The sequence below is a fragment of the Anabrus simplex genome, chromosome 8, assembly GCF_040414725.1.
Source record: "Anabrus simplex isolate iqAnaSimp1 chromosome 8, ASM4041472v1, whole genome shotgun sequence".
NCBI classification, from domain to species: Eukaryota; Metazoa; Arthropoda; class Insecta; order Orthoptera; family Tettigoniidae; genus Anabrus; species Anabrus simplex.
The window spans coordinates 34,431,896-34,455,299 of record NC_090272.1 but is presented as its reverse complement, the minus strand read 5'-3'; the positions used below and the strand labels follow the sequence as shown (position 1 = coordinate 34,455,299).

Below are 23,404 nucleotides of genomic sequence, written 5' to 3'. Positions count from 1 at the left end.
CAGTATTATTCCTTCACTTTATTATTATTTTACGATTTGGGAGACGATTGTTCCGTTATTGTAGTTAGTACTCGGCCTGTGATAAATTATTTGAATGATCTATCTCAAGTTCGGTCTAGCCATTCATAGAAAGGCCTACGTTTTCTAAGCAGCAGTAACTATTATAGATAGGCCTACTGTATGTGTTTTAATGGATTGACATTACGATTTCAGGAATAAAGTTAACAAACTGAAGAGTGGAATGAGCTCCGATGATGTATACAGGCCATCATTTGTGTGGTATGACAGACTGCTATTTCTTACTGACCACATCATGCCAAGAAGTAGCAAATCTAACCTTGACATGTCACAGCTCAGTGAAGATGGATTTACTGAGTCTATAGTCTTGGTAAGTGCACTGAATACGAAGTATATTAATTTTTATGAAATAAATAACTTGCATTCTACTGATCATTGTTACCGAGTTTTCGTGGATGTGCAGAGGTGAAAGAAGGTGCGGGGGTGAACAGGTCTCAAAATACGAAATTAAAGTTAAGATAAAATTTAACAAGGTTATATTTTCTTAGCAAAATCAAGAAATAACAAGAATGGCAGGTACAGAGTAGCAAGGCAACAAATGTACAATCACAGTATTCACAGGATTTGGGCTTCGAGCCCCGGACTCACAATTCTTGAGCAATTAGCCCAACTTTACTCAAAAACAAGATTCGACAAAGGGGCAGAAGACCCCAATCATGTTCAGGAGCACTTGCTCCCAATTACAAAATAAAGCCTCCTCGAGGCACCCAAAATCAATTTCAAAAGAGCAATCCGCTCTCAAAGTTTAAACGTATCAAAGGTCACACCAAACTCGACTTTCAAGCTGTCCTCCAAGGACATAGACACAGGGGTAAAAAGATACCCAACCTACTGAGGCCTATTAAGTGAAGAAACAGAAATATTACATGACCTCGACAATACCAATTTGAGAGGAGGCGAAGCTGCACTCCTAATACATTTTGTTTAAAACCTACTCGGCACTAGGCCGTTAATGCAAGGGCTAATCCCATACTAAATAGGTGACTTATATGAGAAGACAATTTACATTACGCTAGAAGAAACGGTTGAGAAAATAAGTTCACCTCGAAGCAATATGAGTGGGAGCTCGAGAGGGTTAAGCACTCTCTATCCCAATTTGTAGTTTAAACAGAAAGAATTGATACCGAGTGTCTTTACATTTTAGAGGAAAGTTACATGGGAAAGGCTTCGGACCTGCCCCGAGAGTTAAACTGCTGAGCTAGCAAGAAAAGAAGTTATTAAAAGGCCATTACCTTGTGGTTGAACTGCTGCCCGAAGAAAGAGGCTCTTCCCGCCCCCTGCTACGTACTTTACACACGGATAGCTGTTACTGAAGTGGCGCGGAGACCTGAAAATCAGCAGTTTATATACCCTCGTGGAAAGTTCGAGGCATTTCAGGAATGAGAACACCCGCCCACAATCATTTTATTGGTTAATAACGAAAACCCCTACACCAAATGAAGAAGAAACACATTATTGGTGGAAAATTCATCAGAGAAATTCGGGATTGGTAAATTCAAAACAAGGGGAAAGAGCAGGGTTATACAGCCAACTTAAACAATAACAGAAAGAAATTTAACAAGGAACAAACTTTTGAACTCAAAATTTCTCCAAAAAACAGTCCTTTCACTTCGCACTAGGGTGCACCATTGTAATTCTTCAGTAGTGTCCTCTAGAAGAGAATGTTCACACTTCTTACTACAGGCAAAACAAAAATACATCGAAAACGACACAGTTCAGAAACATCTTCTGAGAAACTTGAGAATTAACACAGTAGTTGAAGTTCAGGTTTCCTCCAGTAGAGGAGTTCCAACTGGCCCAAAGTTTGAATTAACGGCGCGGGGGTGTACCCCCCGGTACAGACCTCCCCCCCCCAAAAGTCCCTCCAAGGGGTAACACCGAAGAACAAAAAACTTTGTTTTAAAACAAGGTCCAAGTTATACTGTTGAAATAAAAATTAATTGCAGAAGTATTTACCAACAAATTTTCTTAAAATGATTGGATCCAGTTTCAGAATTCTTGTAGTAACTTTTGAAGTAATGTCTTTATGTTTGTAGAAGTTGAATTCAGAAGGAAACTTTTAGTTTTTAAAGTTGAGGAAGAATTTTGTAAGTCCACCAGATATTGCAGTAAAATCCAAAAAAGGTAGTAATTGTTGAACAGGAATGTCCATATAGCTGAATAAGTACTTTAAACGTTGATAAGTTTGACGGCCAGACCAGCCGCCGCTGCTTGAGTTCAGATTTGGCCGCTCGGACCCCTCAAGTACCCTGAGATACCGCTCGCCCGCACGATGAGAGGAGCCGTGGAGTTGAAGCACGCCGCGCCCGCGGCGAACATGCAGGTCGCGGGCAAGTTGCAGGTTGTGCGCCGCACATCAGCCTTGGCCGGGAGGAGGGCTCCGGCTCGCCGTACACCGGTTGGCCTCACTGAAGAGGAGCGGGCCCATACCCCACCTCAGTGGCGGTACGGCGCCGCGCTGCTGCGGGGGCACTGAAACATTAAAGCTCGGCGGCAGAGTTTTGTTGGACCATCATCATTTTTTTAGGGCACAGGCTTTGTGGAGAGGTTGAGGGGCCAGCGGCGTGGAGATATTCATTTCATATACAAGCCACTGTGTGTTATGTTAGCAGGAGACGGGAGCGTGGTAATGGCCATGGTAAGCACAGGATGGCAGTTTAACTGATCGGGGAAGGTTTACAATAAATGCTTAAATATAAAAAATATTATTGAAAGGGCAGAAGGCCTTAAAAGTGAAACCCCTCAAAAAATATAACCTTCATATTTCTTTCAAGATTATATGAAGCAAGTTAGCACAGAAATTGCACCGATTTCACCTGTGACAGGTGAACCCTAAATATCCTCTCGGTGGCTGGATTACTTAATAACAACGTAACCGGCGTAAGGAAATCTAGAATAGTACACGGCCCATGAAATCTGGGGGCAAGCTTGCCCGCGGGAACAAAATTTTTGACCATCACCTGGTCACCTACCTTCAAATTCGTGGGTCTCCGTCCACGATCATATCTTTCCCTAACCTTTTCATGAGACACTTTAAGATTGGCTTTAGCTTTCTTCCAAAGATCTTTAATGTTATCGGGATCTATTGTCTCAGGTAGAATGTCACTCAGAGACCAGAGGTTAGAGAGCGGCGTGTTGGGAACAAACTTGAACATTAAAGAAGCTGGAGTAAACTTATGAGATTCATGAACAGCCGAGTTCAAAGCAAAAGCTAACCAATGCAAGGACGTGTCCCACCTAGAATGATCTTCATGATGATAGGCAATAAGCGCGGACCTGAGATTACGATTAACCCGTTCAGCCAGAGATGGTTGAGGGTAATAAGCAGAAGTTGTCACATGAGAAGTGGACAGGTCAAAGCAGAATTTACGAAATAGATTAGATGCGAAAGCCTTAGCATTATCAGACACAATATATTGACACGGACCAAAAGAAGCAAAGATTGAATTTAGACAAGTAATGGTGGACTGAGCGGTAGACAGCTTAGTCGGAAATAACCAGGAAAATCTTGTAAAACCATCTACACATACAAAGATGAACTTGTTGGCATTCCCCTTTGACTGGGGGAAGGGTCCTACATAATCAATATACAGGCGTTCCATAGGGCGCGACGCTTGATGAGAAGACAAAAGGCCTACCTTGGTGGACATGGTTGGTTTACTAAGCAAACAAGATTTACAAGCCTTTACTAGTTCACGGATTTCACCGTCCATACCCTTCCAGATGAACCTTTCACGAATCTTTTCACGAGTTTTAAAGATGCCTAGATGCCCCCTAATGGGGTCTCGTGATAGTACTTGAAGATCATAGGTACAAGAACAGCTGGGACGACAACTTTCATCGTCTTATCATGCCTCGAAGGGCAACATAGAACACCATTCCTCAAGACATAAGGGACAACATGTTTCCCAGAAGAAAAGGTTTCCATTATCGGAGCCAGCGTCGGATCTTCACGTTGGCATTTCTCAATGTCCCTAAAGAGCATGGGAGCATCTGTTAAGATGGCATTAACCTCAGGTAGTATGGATTCGGGAGGCAATGAACTATCGACCGGTTCATGGGTCTCGACGTCGTTGGAAAACATACGGGTGAGTCCGTCTGCGACAACATTTTCAGTACCTCTGATATGCCTAACGTCGAATTGGAAGGCAGAAATTCGGATGGCCCAACGGGCTATACGACCAGTACGACGCGGCCTACCTAAGACCCAGCTTAAGGCTTGATTATCAGTCTCCAAGTCGAATTTGACATGTTGCAGATAGAGACGGAACTTTTCTAAGGCAAATAAGACTGCCAAACCTTCGAGCTCATAGATGGAATACTTGGCTTCTTGAGCCGACAAGGTCCTAGATGCATAGGCGATGGGTCGCCTCCCTAGTTCAGTCTCTTGAAGAAGAACTGCAGCTACCGCCGACGACGACGCGTCGGTTTGGACGATGAATTTCTTCGAGAAATCAGGCATAGCAAGGACAGAGGCATTACAGAGAGCTAATTCAAGATCTTTAAAAGCGGCTTGTTGAGAAGGTCCCCACTCAAATTTGATGCCTTTCCTACGAAGAAGGTTCAAGGGCGCCGCTCTATTAGCGAAGTTAGGAATAAACTTCCTGAAGAAATTCACCATTCCAATGAACCTGGTGATACCTTTGATGTCCTTGGGAGGATTAAAATCACGCATGGCCTGTGTTCTAGAATGATCGACTGCAACACCATCAGGCGACACAATATGCCCTAGGAATGACATGGAGGGCTTAGCGAAGGCAACCTTGGATAACTTCACAGTTAACCCAGCCTTACGAAGGCGATTGAGAACTTCTCGCAGATGGTCTAGATGTTCTTCGAAAGTCTCCGAAAATACGACGACATCATCAAGATAGTGATACAAGTACTCGAATTTGATGTCGGAGAAGACCCTATCTAGCAGTCTAGTGAGTACAGCTGCTCCCGTGGAGAGCCCGAAAGGCACGCGGTTGTATTCATACAAATTCCAATCCGTGGCAAACGCTGTAAGGTGTTTAGACTCTTCAGCTAGGGGAATTTGATTATAAGCCTGATTCAAATCCAAGATGGTGAAGAACTTGGCCTTACGAAACCATGAAAATCAAGAATAAAGGTCAGGAAGGGGCACAGATTGTAACACCACCTTCCGATTGAGAGCCCTATAATCAATGACAGGCCTGAAGCCCCCTTGGGGTTTCGGGACTAGAAAAATAGGCGAAGAATACGCCGACTTAGAGGGCCTAATAACACCATCCTTCAACATTTGATCAATGATTTCCTTCAGAGCCTTCATTTTAGGTGGAGATAGCCTATAAGGTGGAAAACGAACAGGAATCGAATCCGTGACCTCAATTTTGTATTCAATAAGGTCAGTAACACCAAGCGTATCAGAGAACACCTCTGGAAACGACTGACACAACTTACGAATACTATCAGCCTGTTCCTCAGGTAGATATCTAAGGTCTAACAACATCTCATCCTGGGTAGGCGAAATAGATGAACATGATGCAGAATTACATTTCAATAAGGGGATTTTACAATTAGATGCAAATTTGAAAGTGCACGACCTACTCTGAAGACCGAGCACAAGACCAGTGTGAGAAATGAAGTCAGCTCCCAATATAATGGGGCAAGACAAGTGCTTGGCCACAAACAATTTAACTTTCCACGTAAATTTAAAAATACGAATTTTGACATTTATAGAACCTAGAATTTCTAATGGAGATGAATTAGCCGAAACATATTGGACCGCAGACAAACAATAGTCAGGAAGCTTACAAACAGATTTCAATTTTGAATACCATTCAGCCGAAATAATAGAACAAACACTGCCTGAATCTAATAGAGCTGTTATAAGCTCATTATTTAACTCAATTTTGAGAAAAGGCACAGGTGCGGGGGTGTCCGCCGCAATCCTAAGACATTCTTTGGGGCATTCAAAAGATAAATTAGAAGACTGAATTTTCCCTGAATTTTCGACCTGCTTACCAGGGGCTGAGCCTCGGGAAGATGGATTAGTCGACTCAGCCGAAGCCACTAGCCACTTATTCATATTGGCATTGGTGGAAGTTGCACCAGAAGTTGAGCAGGAGGGGGTGCTATTCAAATTTGGGCAATTCTTGGCGATATGTGAGAAAGCCCCACATTTAAAACAGCCTTGTGATGAACCAGCTACATTATTTGCCCTACTAGATTTGATCAATGGACACTTATTGCGAAGATGGTCAGGCGACCCGCAAGCGTAACATTTACGGGGTGTGACTGGTCGGCGAGGTGGAGGCCGAGGATTACTAAAAGAAGGAGGGGGTTCTTTCGCGACACGCAAGGAATCGGCGTATCTAACTCCTTCCGCTGAGACGGCCAATGCTTCAAGTTCAGAGAAGGTTTGCGGGCACGCCGCGAAACACAAATATGACCTATAGTATGGTGAAATACCTTCCACAATAGCCTGTACAATCTGATCTTCAGGGAAGTGAAGAGCAAACACCCTAGTATAGAAAATATCTTGGATGAAATCTGCCAAGTTTTCATCCAACCGCTGTACACGATAATAGTACTTCTGAATAAGTGAGGACCTTGCCCTAGCCGGGATGAAGTTAGCTAGCAAGTGGGCGTGGAAGTCTTCAATAGATGATTGCTCGGCAATGGCTCTTACTATTTTGTCTGAGAGAATACCAATTGCATAGGGATAGATGATTTGCAAAATCTGATATGGAGAAAGAGAAAAAACAAGGGCATGATCGTGAAATTCAACTAAAAACCTTAAGAATGAAATAACTTCACTGGTAGTGTTAACAGAAAACTTAGAAATACCTCTGAGCAACATTGCTAATGGATGGGGTAAACTGCTGAAACCCGGAGACGTAGTAGGAAGGGGCCTAAGTGGCGGAGAAGCAGATTCGGAAGGAGCATTATTTAACACAAAGGGAGGAATGGACTTGCGACGATCTGACATATTTTCTACTGGGGCAGATGTACGTTGGGTAGTCGCCTCAGTACTACTTCCTTCCTCTTTCGAGGAGTCCTCCCCACTAACAGTATTTACTACCATAGGTTGATCGACTTTAGGGATGGCAGGTCCAGATAACAACTGACTAACTTTACTAGACATTTCGGACAAGTTTTCAGCAAGGGCACTAGCTTCCTTACCCTGAAGGTCATTTAACTTCAGAGACAATAGATCACACACCCTATTATAAAAGTGGTACAACCTAGCCTGTACTCTTTTGAGTTGATTAGGAGATGGATCACTTACTTCAAAAAAACTAACTACAGATGCTAGCTCAGTAGTACTGTTATTGATCGTGGAGAGAGCGTCGTCAATCTCTTTTTCTCCCAAAATCGGGATGGTAATAGGCAAATCAAGGGAATCTTTTAGCTTATTGGAGTCGACTGCAACCGTGCCTCCAGATTGAACGTTTCTGAGAGATAATTCATAAATTAATTCCTCTTTACGCAAATAGAAAGGATGAAGAACCTCGCGTGGGCCGGACATGATGACAGAACAATTTTGAAAAAGGGAAAATCAAAAAATTCCAGCAACTGAAAAAATTGTTAGAGTTCGAATCAAAGCAATGTTTAGCCGTCCAAAGGGGCTAAATTGAGACCTATTCAACCATGCTCTGCTACCACTTGTTACCGAGTTTTCGTGGATGTGCAGAGGTGAAAGAAGGTGCGGGGGTGAACAGGTCTCAAAATACGAAATTAAAGTTAAGATAAAATTTAACAAGGTTATATTTTCTTAGCAAAATCAAGAAATAACAAGAATGGCAGGTACAGAGTAACAAGGCAACAAATATACAATTACAGTATTCACAGGATTTGGGCTTCGAGCCCCGGACTCACAATTCTTGAGCAATTAGCCCAACTTTACCCAAAAACAAGATTCGACAAAGGGGCAGAAGACCCCAATCATGTTCAGGAGCACTTGCTCCCAATTACAAAATAAAGCCTCCTCGAGGCACCCAAAATCAATTTCAAAAGAGCAATCCGCTCTCAAAGTTTAAACCTATCAAAGGTCACACCAAACTCGACTTTCAAGCTGTCCTCCAAGGACATAGACAAAGGGGTAAAAAGATACCCAACCTACTGAGGCCTATTAAGTGAAGAAACAGAAATATTACATGGCCTCGACAATACCAATTTTGTTTAAAACCTACTTGGCACTAGGCCGTTAATGCAAGCGCTAATCCCATACTAAATAGGTGACTTATATGAGAAGACAATTTAAATTACGCTAGAAGAAACGGTTGAGAAAATAAGTTCACCTCGAAGCAATATGAGTGGGAGCTCGAGAGGGTTAAGCACTCTCTATCCCAATTTGTAGTTTAAACAGAAAGAATTGATACCGAGTGTCTTTACATTTTAGAGGAAAGTTACATGGAAAAGGCTTCGGACCTGCCCCGAGAGTTAAACTGCTGAGCTAGCAAGAAAAGAAGTTATTAAAAGGCCATTACCTTGTGGTTGAACTGCTGCCCGAAGAAAGAGGCGCTTCCCGCCCCCTGCTACGTACTTTACACACGGATAGCTGTTACTGAAGTGGCGCGGAGACCCGAAAATCAGCAGTTTATATACCCTCGTGGAAAGTTCGAGGCGTTTCAGGAATGAGAACACCCGCCCACAAACATTTTATTGGTTAATAACGAAAACCCCTACACCAGATGAAGAAAAAACACATTATTGGTGGAAAATTCGTCAGAGAAATTCGGGATTGGTAAATTCAAAACAAGGGGAAAGAGCAGGGTTATACAGCCAACTTAAACAATAACAGAAAGAAATTTAACAAGGAACAAACTTTTGAACTCAAAATTTCTCCAAAAAACAGTTCTTTCACTTCGCACTAGGGTGCACCATTGTAATTCTTCAGTAGTGTCCTCTAGAAGAGAATGTTCACACTTCTTACTACAGGCAAAACAAAAATACATCGAAAACGACACAGTTCAGAAACTTCAAAATGTACAAGTAGGGACATCTTCTGAGAAACTTGAGAATTAACACAGTAGTTTAAGTTCAGGTTTCCTCCAGTAGAGGAGTTCCAACTGGCGCAAAGTTTGAATTAACGGCGCGGGGGTGTTCCGCCCGGTACAATCATCATTATAAATATCCTATAAAAGTGAAGCAGAATAAATTAAGAAGCAAGTTAGAAAAGTAAGTAAATAAAGAAACCTTTCAGAAATATTGTTTATTTAAGAGAACAAAATCACTGATGCTTGGTTCTAAGGTTGCTATTGTATAAACTGTTCATTACAATAACATTAGACCGGGCGAGTTGGCCGTGCGCGTAGAGGCGCGCGGCTGTGAGCTTGCATCCGGGAGATAGTAGGTTCGAATCCCACTATCGGCAGCCCTGAAGATGGTTTTCCGTGGTTTCCCATTTTCACACCAGGCAAATGCTGGGGCTGTACCTTAATTAAGGCCACGGCCGCTTCCTTCCAACTCCTAGGCCTTTCCTATCCCATCGTCGCCATAAGACCTATCTGTGTCGGTGCGACGTAAAGCCCCTAGCAAAAAAAAACAAATAATAATAATAACATTAGACGTTTTAGTGCAGGCAACACTTGTAACAGTTTCATGTGAGATGAAAGGTAGGGGGATTTTAATGTTGGTGCTTCTTAATCATACTGGTCTCTCTCTTTGCTAGTGGTGCTGATGAGATGAAGTAACAATTGCCATATGTAATTGTAGGAATGATTTGGTTACTGAGTTCAAACACCTGCATTACTGAGCTGCATGTCATTTAGATCTATTAAAATTGTTAAGTAATACTTTATTACATTTACATATATTATCAGACTAATTAACCAAAATGAAACAAGACAGCAAATAGTGAAATCAAAAAAGTGTTTGTTCTGCCTTCAAAATCGGTAGGTGTTCACCCAATGTTCTTACCACTTCACTTGTCCTATTCTACTAAAATAACCTTTAAAATTATTTGTTATGTTCAGAGGTATTTGAGCTGCTGTGTTTCCACTTTGCCCCTCGGTTCCTTCCATTGACTGACTGTTCCTCCAGTTTCCATGCTGCAGCCTTCCTTCATTTATATTTTCCTGATCTGTGCTGTTCAGACACATGTAAACTGCTTTGTTCTATTCCAGAAGGAAGTTATGCAAAGTACAGGTGACTTGAACAATAGCTCCAACTTTGTCCACTGACAGGTTTATTTTACTTATGGGACATTGGTACTGAGTTTTCAGACTTCCATATTTCTGAACCAAACTTCCTGAAATTTTGACAGCTGACTTTAAACTTAGAAACTAACATGTATACAACATTTCATTTAAATTGTTCAATTAATTCTCAAAATGTATGCATTTTACTTAAATTATTTTTGCTAATCATGTATTAATCAAAATCTTCCATACGCATTAGCAATGCTATTAAAATTTAGTATTTTGATATTACATACCCTCAAACAGGCTTAAGAACTTTACAGAAAGATATCTCAAGTAACTTCAAAGATTTAGCTGTAATAAATTTTAATATCACACATAATATTTTTTAAAAATTTTATGGCTTTTTTCCTACAAATTTTTATTTTTCTTACTCAGAACAAAGAAACCTGAATTTTTGCTCTGTAACTTTGTTCACTGTCTATTTCTGAACATAAATGGAAAATTTCACCCATTTCAGACAAAATGTGATGCGTGTGGACACAGCAAGCTAACAATTCATTGCTTGCTAGTCTCTGGTAGATAGGCAAAATTCTCAATAATATTGACATGGTACAGTGAATGCCTACCTGAAGGTTCAGAATGCTCCTGATTTGTAAGTTTCCCCTTCCTGTTTCTTAGCAGCTTCCTGTTGCAATTTTCTTGATTTTATGCCACGTGGTGCCCCTTTCCTTCGTTTAACCCATGACCTGCTTTCGTTTACTCTGGCAATATCACGACACTGACAAATTGTAGAGGAAGCTGTTGGATATTCTTCCCCTCTTAGCACACATTTCAGTTTATGGGTGGCAGAGCATCCCATATTGAACTCAGAAACTCCACTGAATGCTCCCAAGTCCAGCCTTTTTTAGAAATAAAAATTTATTTTGGACATTTTTTCCAAATGAGAGAATGCACACTCTCATTGGAATTTTGTGTTCCTCCCCTGACACAGTGAGCTAACAATTTATTGCTTGCTAGTCTCTAGTAGACAGGCAAAATTCTCAATAACACGCTGTCAGACAACTGAACAGACATCTTGGTATGGCTCTGTGGAGTCCCGCCACGGGCAATGCTTCATTGTAGAAGCACCAAGAATCTGTTTCTTGGGGACATTTTTTGTGTTCTGGTTTGTGATCTGTAGACCTGTAATGGTACAGGGTAGCATATATTGCATTTTTCATGGCAGGTACATCTGGTAAATGATTCTGAATGGCCTGTCTATAGTCACTTGTGAGTTTCTTTATGTTCTCTAAATTCAGTTTAGTAGGGCCACGACCACCCAGTTTTAGGTCTTTAGTGTACTTTTTTAGTTTAAAAAATGCTGTGGTCATTCTTTGCCACATGGTTAACACTCCTCTTTTACTATTTCCACACCTTTACCATACGTTGAAACTTCATTCAGGTGCTGGTGGGTCCTAGCATCTCCGTCAGAGAGTACAGTGGTGTATCTCATCTTGCACTCCTGAAGAGATCTCCACATTATATCAGCTGCAGTGACCTCCATTGAACCTGAGGAGCCATCATAATTTTTACAACATTCACCACTCTTTTTATGATACCCTGAAAGCACTATGAATTCTGGTATATCAGGATCCATTTCATTAGCGATAGTGACACAATAGTGGCAAAATTTTGACAAAACCTCATAGTAAATGATCAGTCCTGTTAAAATATCAGCTACCAGGCCAATGCCATACAATGATGTATGGCCTTGCTTGTGATATGTACCATCATAAGACACAGCAATGTCTATGACACTGGCATTCACTAATGAAGAATCAACATCCTCATGTGCTTTGCGAACATTCATTCTGGACTGCCTAAGCATTTTCATTTTTGCATGTATGACCTCTGTGGCTAGGCCATTCATGTGGCTGGTGAATATCTTTAGTGCATACCCATGCATATGCAGAACCTTTCCATATATCTATGGCCTAGCCCCATACTTAGAAAAGCCTCTACACTTTTTCTATTGACATCAAAGGTAGGTCTTTCAGATTTACACTGTACTTTGGCCCTAGGACTGGTATACACTTTGTTGGTACAATGCTTGCATGCACTACATATTACATGCAGCTTGTTTGCCAAACCAAGCTGATCTTTTACCATAACATTTAGACTAGCACGGTCACATTCAGGACATTTCAAATTTTTTAATAAATCCTGAAGAGTGCCACTATGTATTAGCACGTAGCTCGAATCACTCTGACCTAGCAGCACAGGTGAAACTGCAGATAATTTCTGCTCAGTTCTAGTTTGATTTGATTGAATTTCAATAGATCTGTTATGAAAAGCAACATTATTACCACTAAGCTGAAAATTAGTGGTAGATTGTCCAACAGTAGCATTGCTACAACTAGGTTCTAAATCAGTAGTAGACTGTGCAACAGTTTGGCCTACCTGATTTTTCAACTCCCTTTTCTTACTCAGGCCTTCACGAGCTGCCTCAAGTTGTTTTTTCCTTTTATTAGATCTTCATTTAGAGAGATACCATCGTGAGCTTGATGTATCCATTTTCGTTTTACCAAGAAATGGAAATTAGTACGGCTGAACACTACTTTGTTTGCAAACACGCATTACCCGACTCTACCTGCAATTGAAATTTCTTTTGCTCCATTGTCAATACTCTGTTGGGAAAGGGTTTCATGATGTTTATGGACAGTGGAAAAGAATCACCAGCCACAAAAACAAAGGGAAACTCCTTGTCAGATTCAGGCAGCTGACGAGGAGGTATGATCAGCATTGTCATGCATTGCTGAAGATAAATCACTTTTCTGCAACACACCCCCATCACTTACACGACCATTAGTTCCAATATCCACATAAATAAATTTATAGGTTGCATCAACCACTGCTAGTAAAATAATACGTTTTGTGTCCTTGTAATTATAATAGTGTGATCCACTTGATTGTGGAGCTTTTTTTTTTTTTTTTTTTTTTTTGCTAGGGGCTTTACGTCACACCGACACAGATAGGTCTTATGGCGACGATGATTGTGGAGCTGCAAAATGAATATGTTTCCCATCAATTGCTCCTATGCAGTTTAGGAAGTTCCCCTTCTCTTCAAATTCTTGAGCAATATTTAACCATTTTTCATTTGTGTCTGGAACCTGAAATGAAAATTAATTCCTTACAGAATTTTGAAGGAAGCTCCATGATGACGATGGATGATATAGCATTAGATGATGACGGGACACTGGTGGACCTAGTTCAGGAGTCTGACACAGTCACACCTGCTTCTAGCACAAAGAGTGTGATGAACCAGCCTCCACAAAAAGAAGGTACAAAACATTATATACCCAGTAAAATGGAGTTACTGCATTTAATTTAAAATAACATTCTTAGGAAAGCGTGGTTTCATTAATGATACTTTTAAAATATGAGGGATTTTCCACTTTTCAGGTACATCAATCAGAAAAAGAAAAAAGGTTTCACCTGAGGACCAAGTGCTGGCAAGTGCTAGTCAGGTATTAGCATCCATGTCAGCGTCAGCTGTAGATTCAGAGGAAGCATTTGCAAACTACATTGCTTGTGAGCTCCGTCAAATAAAAAACAAAAGAGTAAAAATTTTAACTAAACAAAAAGTACAGAACCTACTTACAGAGGCTCTACTGGAGGAAATGGAGTAAAATATGTCATAAAATAAAATAATTCCCTTATGTTGTGATATCATTATTAATAAATATACAGTCCTACTTACAAATAGTCTTTCCTTAATGCATTGTCTATCTCCCTACATGTTTCAGGGATTATACGAGCCAGGGTACCAAAAGGTATTTTTTGTAGCATACATGAGGTTTGTATATAATTCACCAGTGGCAATAATTGCAGTGTTACTTGTAGTCTCATTGCAGCTAGAATAGCTTGCCTCATATTTGTGTCTTTGTCCAACTAACTGGAGCAATTTTTTGAAGTTCCCTTCACTCACTCTTAAGAAATTCCTGTATGATTCAGTGTCCTCTAACCTCAATTCATTCTGGACTAAAGATAACAATCCCCTTCCATCATCCCACCCAAGGTCTGGTCCACCACCTTATAGCTCTCCTCTTCCTACTGTTTTTCCTTTTAATAACTGCACATGCAGCTATTGCAACTAAACCTGCAATTTGTTTACTATGTACTGATAGCATTTGTGATTTATTCACTGACAGTAGAACATGTTCATCTGACAGCCAAAGAGCAAAACAATCAGTTTCAGTACTTGGGACCTATTCCCACAGACGTCAGGCCAAACAAATTTAATTCTGAGTATTGACCAACAGATGGCACTGGTATGAGTTTGAAGAAATATTTTACCGTGTACAACACAACATATTTGATAAAAGATGTTAAGAAATTTTTGTCAAATAATTTTACCAAAAATTTGACCGTGAGCAACAGGCATAAGTCTTTTACAGAGGTGCAGACATTAAAATATTCAGTCAAAAAGCATTATGGACTTAAGCCATAGCTCCGATTAGGAAACATATACCAATCTCGACAGTCTTTGAAATTACTCATAAAGATCAATTGCCAGTACAACGAAGTAAGAAAATATCCAGGAAATTAGATCCAGAGAAACTAAGACATATCGGTGATGAGATAGATAAAGCAAGGCTATTAGTTCAACGACATGAACTAACTGAAGCAGTGGAAATGTGTACAAGAACCCTTCAATCATGCCAAACTCACACGAAAGTAAGGAGATCACAACCATGGTTCAATAAAGACTGTTACAATGAACGGAAAAAGACCCTCCTGGCACTACATCGAGCGAAGAACACATCGAACCCGAGTCACCTGGCCCAATACGCCGAACAGGAAGGAAATATAAATCACTAATCAAGAAAACAAGAACGGAGTACATTGAAGAAGACTCCAGATGACGTGCCGCAAACGCCCAAAATGACCCATTCCTAGTGCTTAGGAAACCAAAAACTTCAGTAACAAATAATATCTCAATGGAGTCATGGGAAAACCATTTAGAAAGCATTCTCAACCTCCAACACCGATCAACAGCTTTTGAATTAACTCCAGTAACAATGACGGGAAATCACATCCCCATAACGAGGCAGGAAATATATAATACAATAACAGCAGCAAAAAAATGGAAAGGCCCCCGGCCCAGACAGCATTTGCACAGAACACCTGAAAGACTCTCTACCTGTCATGCTAGACTACTGGGTAGAACTATTCAACACATGCATGCACACTGGGGAAATTCCAGAGCAATGGAGACTGTCAACAATCAAAATGATATTTAAGAAAGGAGAAACTGACAATCCTGATTCATATAGAGGTATAGGCCTCGAAAATACATCATTCAAAATCTTCATGAAAATCTTAACAATCAGGCTTGCAGAAGAAATAGACTCCCAGATGCCAGAAAATCAATTCGGCTTCCGAAAGGGAAGAAGCACACTGCATGCCGTACAATATCTAATAGAACAGGTCCAAGATACATTGAGGCATCCAGGAAAGAAATATTTTGTAGTCTTCGTAGACTATCGTAAGGCATTTGACCTTGTTGATAGAGCAACATTCATCCGGAAACTCAATTACCTAATAGGAGCTACACATCCGATAGCGATCATAATCTCGAATATCCTCAAATATAACTATGCCCAAATATCAGACAACATAACCCTATCCAAAAACGTAACCCAAACAAACGGAGTCCTACAAGATGACCCAATCAGCCCAATTTTATTCAACATCATGACAGCAGACATCACAGAAATAATCACAGAGACCTCAGCATTGCTTATACTTTACGCAGATGATATGGCAATAGGCTCAGAAAACATAGAAGAGCTCCAAGAGGTCCTCAATAGGCTCACATCATGGGCAGAAAGAAACGGTTTGCAAATAAACCACAACAAAACTAAACAAATGACCTTTAGGAAAGGAGGAAAACATGCTCCTAAAAATACAATAACCAAGCACAACAAACCTCTGGAAGTAGTGCCGAAATTCAAGTACCTTGGAGTCACCCTCCAAACTACTCTAACATCCTACAATATCCACGTCAAAGAAAGAGCAGCCGCAGCAATAAAAGCCATCTACAACATTCAACAACCTCAACAAATATCATTGGGTACAGCAATGCTACTGTTCAGGACAGCCATATCACAATAGCAACCTATGGAATTAGCATCACCTGGGAAAAACTCACACTCAGCGACCTGATGACAATAGAAAAAGTCAAGGCCCGATATCTCAAGAGAATACTAGCAAATAGCTTAATATGATAATAGTGGAAACTCCTGCGAGAAACTGGCGACACCGCCTCTGCGTGCCATCTAGCGGTTCGAGAGGCTAACTACTCTTGCTATTGCTGTCAGCTGTGTATGCCGGAAGTGTCTTATTTGTACTTCAGATAGTTTTGTGCTTGTTATGTATCACGATTTTGGAAATGGCAGGAAGAGGAGTTATTTTTCTTATTTATGGGTGTTTTAATTACAGAAGACAATGTGATCGCAAGTCATTTTACAGATTTCTAACAACAAAGTCCTGTGAGTATAGGCCTACCTGTACCCGTATTTTTTTTCTATTTATGAGAACATACTTTCTTTAAAATATTGTTATGATTAAACCTATGCATTTAATCTATTTTTAGGTGTACTCAGTGGGTTGTGAAGAGCAGAAGGGCAGATTTATATGAAATCCTGAGGACCAAAAGACCAGAACAGTTAAATAAAAGCTATGTAGTGTGCTCGGACCACTTCTCAGAAAAGGATTTCAGAAACAAATATCTCTTAAGCCAAGGGTAGGTATATAATATTATATTTTCTTCTGGTTTTGCTTATGAACTTTCTTGAAGTACGAACATTGCATTTTTCCATCATTATAACTTTTATCACTAGTGAATACCTGAAATTTCAGATGAGTTGCCGGTACCAACAGAAAGTGCAGTCCAACCAAACCAAATCCCATGGCACTACAGCCCTTCAAGGGCCTTGGCCTACCAAGCGACCGCTACTCAGCCCGAAGCCCTGCAGATTACGAGGTATCGTGTGGTCAGCACGACGAATCCTCTCGGCCGTTATTCTTGGCTTTCTAGACCGGGACCGCTATCTCACCGTCAGATAGCTCCTCAATTCTAATCACGTAGGCTGAGGGGACCTCGAACCAGCCCTCAGGTGCAGGTAAAAATCTCTGACCTGACCGGGAATCGAACCCGGGCCCTCCGCTACCCCTACACCACGGGGCCGGCTGAATGTGCAGTCCAGGAAGATGATAAAATGCCCGCAGAAGAGAGACTGAGTAAATGCTGTTCAAATTTAATGTTGAAATATAGGAATTCTCAGAAGTTGCTATCCAAGTACAGATCAGTGAATAAAAGTTTGAGAAGAAAATTGTGTGTGTTGCAGAAAAATCAGTCAAAGATAACTGTGAGAAAAGTGTTGTTGATAACAGTGTTGCTCAGAACTTTATAAATTTTCAACTAAATCAAGGGAACCGTAAAGCTCAGGGTCGAAGATATTCGAGTACTGACAACAGTTTTACCTTAGCTTTGCATTATTGTTCACCAAAGTCATAAAAGTTCATGCAAAACCATTTTTCTTTGCCTAGTACCAGGTCATTAAGAAGCTGGTTACAAAATGCTGAAGTGGAACCTGGAGTAAATAAAATGGTTCTAAGCTTGCTGGAAATAAAAACTAAAAAATTGAGAATGGAGGAGAAGGTTATTTCACTGGTACATGATGAATTTTCCATCAAGTCATCACTGTCATATGATCCTCAGAAGGATCAGCTGGAGAGCTGAATGAATGTAGTGCAGGTATATGTAGCAGCTGTGCAAAATTACTGACTGACAAGTATTTCGAAGTCCTTACGAAGACATATGTGAATAGAACCAATGACTCAACAGTGAAAAATATTGCCTGTAAAAATACCAAGTTTAAAAAGATATTGCATGTGTGATTTGCTTTTGAAGACTGTAGACCCTAATCATAACATGGCGAACTAATGTCTTAATTTGATAATACATTTGTTTTATTCTTATTACTGGTTCATTCAGATCAACATCAACCTCTTTCCTTCCCTATATTATGTTATAAGAACGACGCAAACGTCTTAAAGTCTGTATTTCGTTGGGTTGGAAGTCGAAATGTGTAGTGTTTGAATAGCGCGTTATGTTAGTGTTCCCTGCGAGCCGCTAGATAGCAGCACTACGTGCTGTCGCTGCTGCTCGGCGTGCTAAGTGAAGAGAGTTTCCACTATTATCATATTAAGCTATTTGATACTAGGCATTGGGAAGTCAGCCCTTTCAAGATTAACGTATGTTCTAACCAAGGAGGACTACTTCATTGACGATATCAAAACACAGTTTTGTCTACCAAACACCAAGCCCTACGAGAATGCACGCCAAATTTTAAACGAGAAAAGGAATGCTATTTGGTCCGACTTCTATTCCACGGACGCTATAATGATGGAAGAATGGAAGCAAGCAAATTACGAGCTACGGCACGTAATTACGCGTTACGCCACTCATGGATTTCACCACAGATTCTGCCAAACCAAAAACTTCCACCAGCCGAACGCAGACTGTATATGTAACCTGTGCAACGATCATTGTGAAAGATACCATGCACAAAACTGCAAAATGAGGACAACCTCAATAATAAGAATGGCATTAGCATAGTTGACCATCTGTACAAAACCTGTTTTTGCATATTGTGCGCTTTTCATTTAATAAATAAAAGGATGACATGAAGTTTCTGTACAAAACTGTGAATTCTATTATTGACAACCCTGACTTTTTATGCCACTTGAGCTTCCACGTGCCCCGCTTTAATGCGAGGACAAATGTAACTTTTCATAACAAAAAAGTCAGAACAACCGCTCACAAAAATTCCCCACTCTACAGGCTATGCAATGTCTACAACAGTGCAGTTCAGAAAAATAATTCTTTAGACTTCTGTGTACCTCTAGACCTGTTTTTACAACAATTCAGCATCTCCGCGAAAAATCTCTGTTTTGTAATGATGATTTGAACCACAAAATGTATTATAAACATTTTACATTAAGCCCTATCCCACAGATGTAAATATAAGTGTTAGAATTAGAAGAAAAAATAGTTTAGATATGAAAATACTATTTTTATTTTTTATTTTACTCTTTCATGTAAAGATTAAATTAGATTAGATGTGAACCACTGTCCCTTTCTCATTGTAAATATTATAATAGTTTTGGTATTAGGTTATTAGACTAGTTTAGATACGAAATTATGATTTTTATCTACATGTTTCTTGTAAAGATTAGATAAGTAATATTATTTCTTTCTCAACGTAAATATAATATTAGAATAGATATTAGGTTATTAGACTAATTGAAACATTAAAAAGAAACACGTGTAAACATCTGCCACTGTAATTGGGATTAGAAATCTTGTAGTGCGCAGTAAATAAATAAATAAACAAATATCGTTTACTGAGCGAGTTAGCTACGCGATATGTGCATAGTGTGTTTATATTTTCGTACTAGGCAAATCATTGAAGTGTTGCTATATCGTTTACTGAGCGAGTTAGCTACACAGTATGGTTTTTGATTTTCGCACTATGCAAATCATTGAAGTGTTGCTATATCGTTTACTGAGCGAGTTAGCTACGCGATATGTGCATAGTGTGTTTTTATTTTCGTACTAGGTAAATCATTGAAGTGTTGCTATATCGTTTACTGAGCGAGTTAGCTACACAGTATGTACACAGTCTGTTTTTGATTTTCGCACTAGGCAAATCATTGAAGTGTTGCTATATCGTTTACTGAGCGAGTTAGGTACGCGATATGTGCATAGTGTGTCTTTTATTTTCGTACTAGGCATATCATTGAACTGTTGCTATATCGTTTACTGAGCGAGTAAGCTACGCAGTATGGTTATTTTATTTTCGCACTAGGCAAATCATTGAAGTGTTGCTATACCGTTTACTGAGCGAGTTAGCTACGTAATATGCATAAGATCGCGTTGTATCTTCGATAAAGCTATGCCTTGACAGAGCAGGAAGAGGAAAAGGAGGTTATAACAATCGCTATCTTACGCAAGCTGTTCAGAATTCTAGTCTTTTTTCTCTTAGAACGAAGGTATACCCCAGACATGTTGTAAACACATCAATCGATGTTCTGATCATATGTTGTATCGAGTACAGTGTTCGATTCTATTCTTAATCACTTCTTTTGTAATCTGATCTTCTTAGAACAAAGGTACCCCCTGACATGTTCTAAACACATGTTGTACAGTGTTCGATTCTAAACACATGTTGTATCGAGTACCGTGTTCGATTCTAGTCTTGATCACTTATTTAGTGTTTTGAACACATCAATCAATGTTCTAATCACATGTTGAAGTTAACGGCATCGATTCTAGACTTGTTATGTTTTAATCTGATTTTCTTAGAAAAAAGGTATCCCCTAACATTTTATAAACACATGTTGTATCGAGTACCGTGTTCGATTCTAGTCTTGATCACTTGTTTAGTGATCTGAACACATCAATCAATGTTCTGATCACATGTTGAAGTTAACAGCATCGATTTTAGTCTTGTTATGTTTCTTTTATAATCCGCAAGTCTAAACATGCACAGTAATGTTATCGCTGCACACTCTTGCCTTCGCGATGCGTGTTCGATAAAGCTATGCCTTGACAGAGGAGGAGGAGGCGGAGGAGATAGGGGAGGAGGAGGAGGTGGTAGAGGAGGTAGCCATAACAGCCACCGCTATCTTGTGCAGTAACCTCTAAGTAGTAATTAGCGTCGGGAGGGGGGCATCTAATTGTATGGTCCCCTTCAAGATGGTAGATGAGAGGTTAGGTTCGCAAATGCATTAAAGTTGATGATAGCTAACGGAATTTCAAATTATCCGTCACCACAATTCAAAGGTATGTAGTTAAAGATAGCAGCACGGTGCTCTATTGATTAAAGATGGCATCTGGATAGAATTTCAAATTGCCGCCACCACAACGTAGCTAAAGATAGCAGCACGATGCTTTGTTGATTAAAGATGGCGGATGATAGCTAACGGGAAGTTTTTCAAATTATCCGCCACCGCATGTTCAATGTATGTAGCTAAATATAGCAGCACGATGCTTTGTTGATTAAATATGGCGGATGACAGCGGACGGAAATGCTCGCAAGATAGCAGCACGGTGCTCTCATGATTAAAGATGGCGGATGACAGCTGTCAAAAAAGCATGTAGATTTTAAATTTCCCACCACCACCACGATAAGGTTTAGTACCGTAAAGATAGCAGCACTGAGGTAAGCGATGCAAGAGGCGGATGACAGCTGACGGAATTGACCGCAAGATAGCAGCACAGTGCTCTATTGATTGAAGATTGCGGATGACAGCTGTCAAAAAACACGTATGTTTGTTTCCAAACAAGAGCACGTGGAATTTTTCAAATTGCCGCCTCAAAGGTAAGTAGCTAAAGAGGGCAGCACTAAGGTTAGCGATGTAAGATGGCGGATGTCAGCTGTTACGTAGAAATTACCCACTACTACGATAGAGATAGCAGCACGGTGCTCTGTTGATTAAAGATGGCAGCTTGCCAAATAGAATTTTTAAAATTGCTGCCTCAAAGGTAAGTAGCTAAAGAGGGCAGCACGATGCTCTGTTGATTAAATACGGCTGCTTGTCAAAAAAGCACTTGGGTTTGTTTCCAAATAAGAGCACGTTGAAATTACCGCCACCACTTTTCAAAGGTAAGTAGCTAAAGAGTGCAGCACTGAGGTTTACGATACAAGATGGTGGATGACAGCTGACACAATTTTTAAATTACCAGCAGTGTCGTAAAGAGTGCAGCACTAGGGTTTGCGATGCAAGATGGCGGATGACATCTGTCAAAAAAGCACATGGAATTTAAATTACCCACCACCACATTTCAAAGGTATGTAGCTAAATAGGGCAGCACAGTGCTCTGTTGATTAAATATGGCTGCTGTCAAATAGAATTTTTCAAATTGCCCTCCACCACATTTCAAAGGTAAGTAGCTAAAGAGTGCAGCACTGAGGTTTGCGATGCAAGATGGTAGATGACAGTTGACCGATTTTTTAATTACCGGCAGTGCAGTGAAGAGTGCAGCACTAAGGTTAACGATGCAAGATGGCGGATGACAGCTGTCAAAAAAGCACGTGGATTTGTTTACCAATTTAAATCTCGCGCGCTAGTAAGGTTTAGTTGGCAGCACTGAGGTTTAGACCCGTCAAGATGGCAGCAGTGAGGTTAGCGATGCGTTGTTGTCGATGACAGCTGTCAAAAAGCACGTGGCTTTGTTTACAAATGCAAATTTCCCGCGGGAGGAGGAGCGGGCCCCGGGTGGCGACGGAGGAGCTGGCCCCTTGGAAGGCCCCGGCAGGAGAAGGAGGAGCGAGCCCCTGGGAGCCCTGCGGTGGCGGCCGAATCCCTGACTTTATCTACTGTGTGCGACGTGGAGTTTATGACAACACAGCCTGCCTCTCCTTGTGACAGAAAGATTGCGTCAGCCAGAGAACTTTCGAAATGCTCTACGCCTAATAACTTTCCTTAGAATAAGAATTAAATTATGAGAACAACTTCAACGTGTTGCCAAATTTTTTGTCTCCATTTCCACTAAGTTTGGTGCAAATCCGAACGGCTAATTCCTAAGGCAGATCAATGTGTCAATTACCACGGTCGAACCCGATCGATCGGCTCATGGCAGTCAGCAGAACTTATAAATTTTTTAGTTCGTGAGTGATTGAATAAACTTGTACTTCGCCGACATTAACATTCACAGGTGATTATTTATGATGAGTGTTTTAAGACTTGTGTTTGTTTTCCAACTGCTCATATTTCACGGTGAATGAGGCGTTCTGAACAGTGATAGGATTTTGAACGGTGCTTGTATTTCGTCTAGTGATTGAAATATTTCGAGAGTTTTCATACATGATAGCGCTATAAGACTTAGCATTTCTCAACTGTCGAACATTGACAGCAGATTGAATATAACGTTAACTTAAACTCAGTATCTACGTCACCGGACTTGCAATACTCCCGTGTGTGAATAATTCTCAAACACTTGAAAATATTTTCGTAGGTGATAGACTGCGAACTGTATATTTTAACTTGCATTTATCAACCTTACGAGTGATCGAACCAAGGACTGTTAGCGAACAGAGTCAGTTTCAATTCAATTCATTTTTCAAATAACACATGCGAACAGGATTAATTTCAGAAGAAAAGTA

General features: G+C 40.4%; 1 protein-coding gene across 1 annotated transcript in view; it reads right to left on the bottom strand.

The window, feature by feature from the left end:
- Positions 1 to 9,979: 9,979 nt before the first annotated feature.
- LOC136879386 (cyclic GMP-AMP synthase-like receptor) overlaps positions 9,980 to 23,404 on the bottom strand; it is a 94,019-nt gene continuing 80,594 nt past the window's right edge. The window contains exon 10 of the mRNA XM_067153202.2: positions 9,980 to 10,294. The gene's annotated coding sequence lies outside the window, so the exon portion shown is untranslated. The remainder of the gene's footprint in view (positions 10,295 to 23,404) is intronic.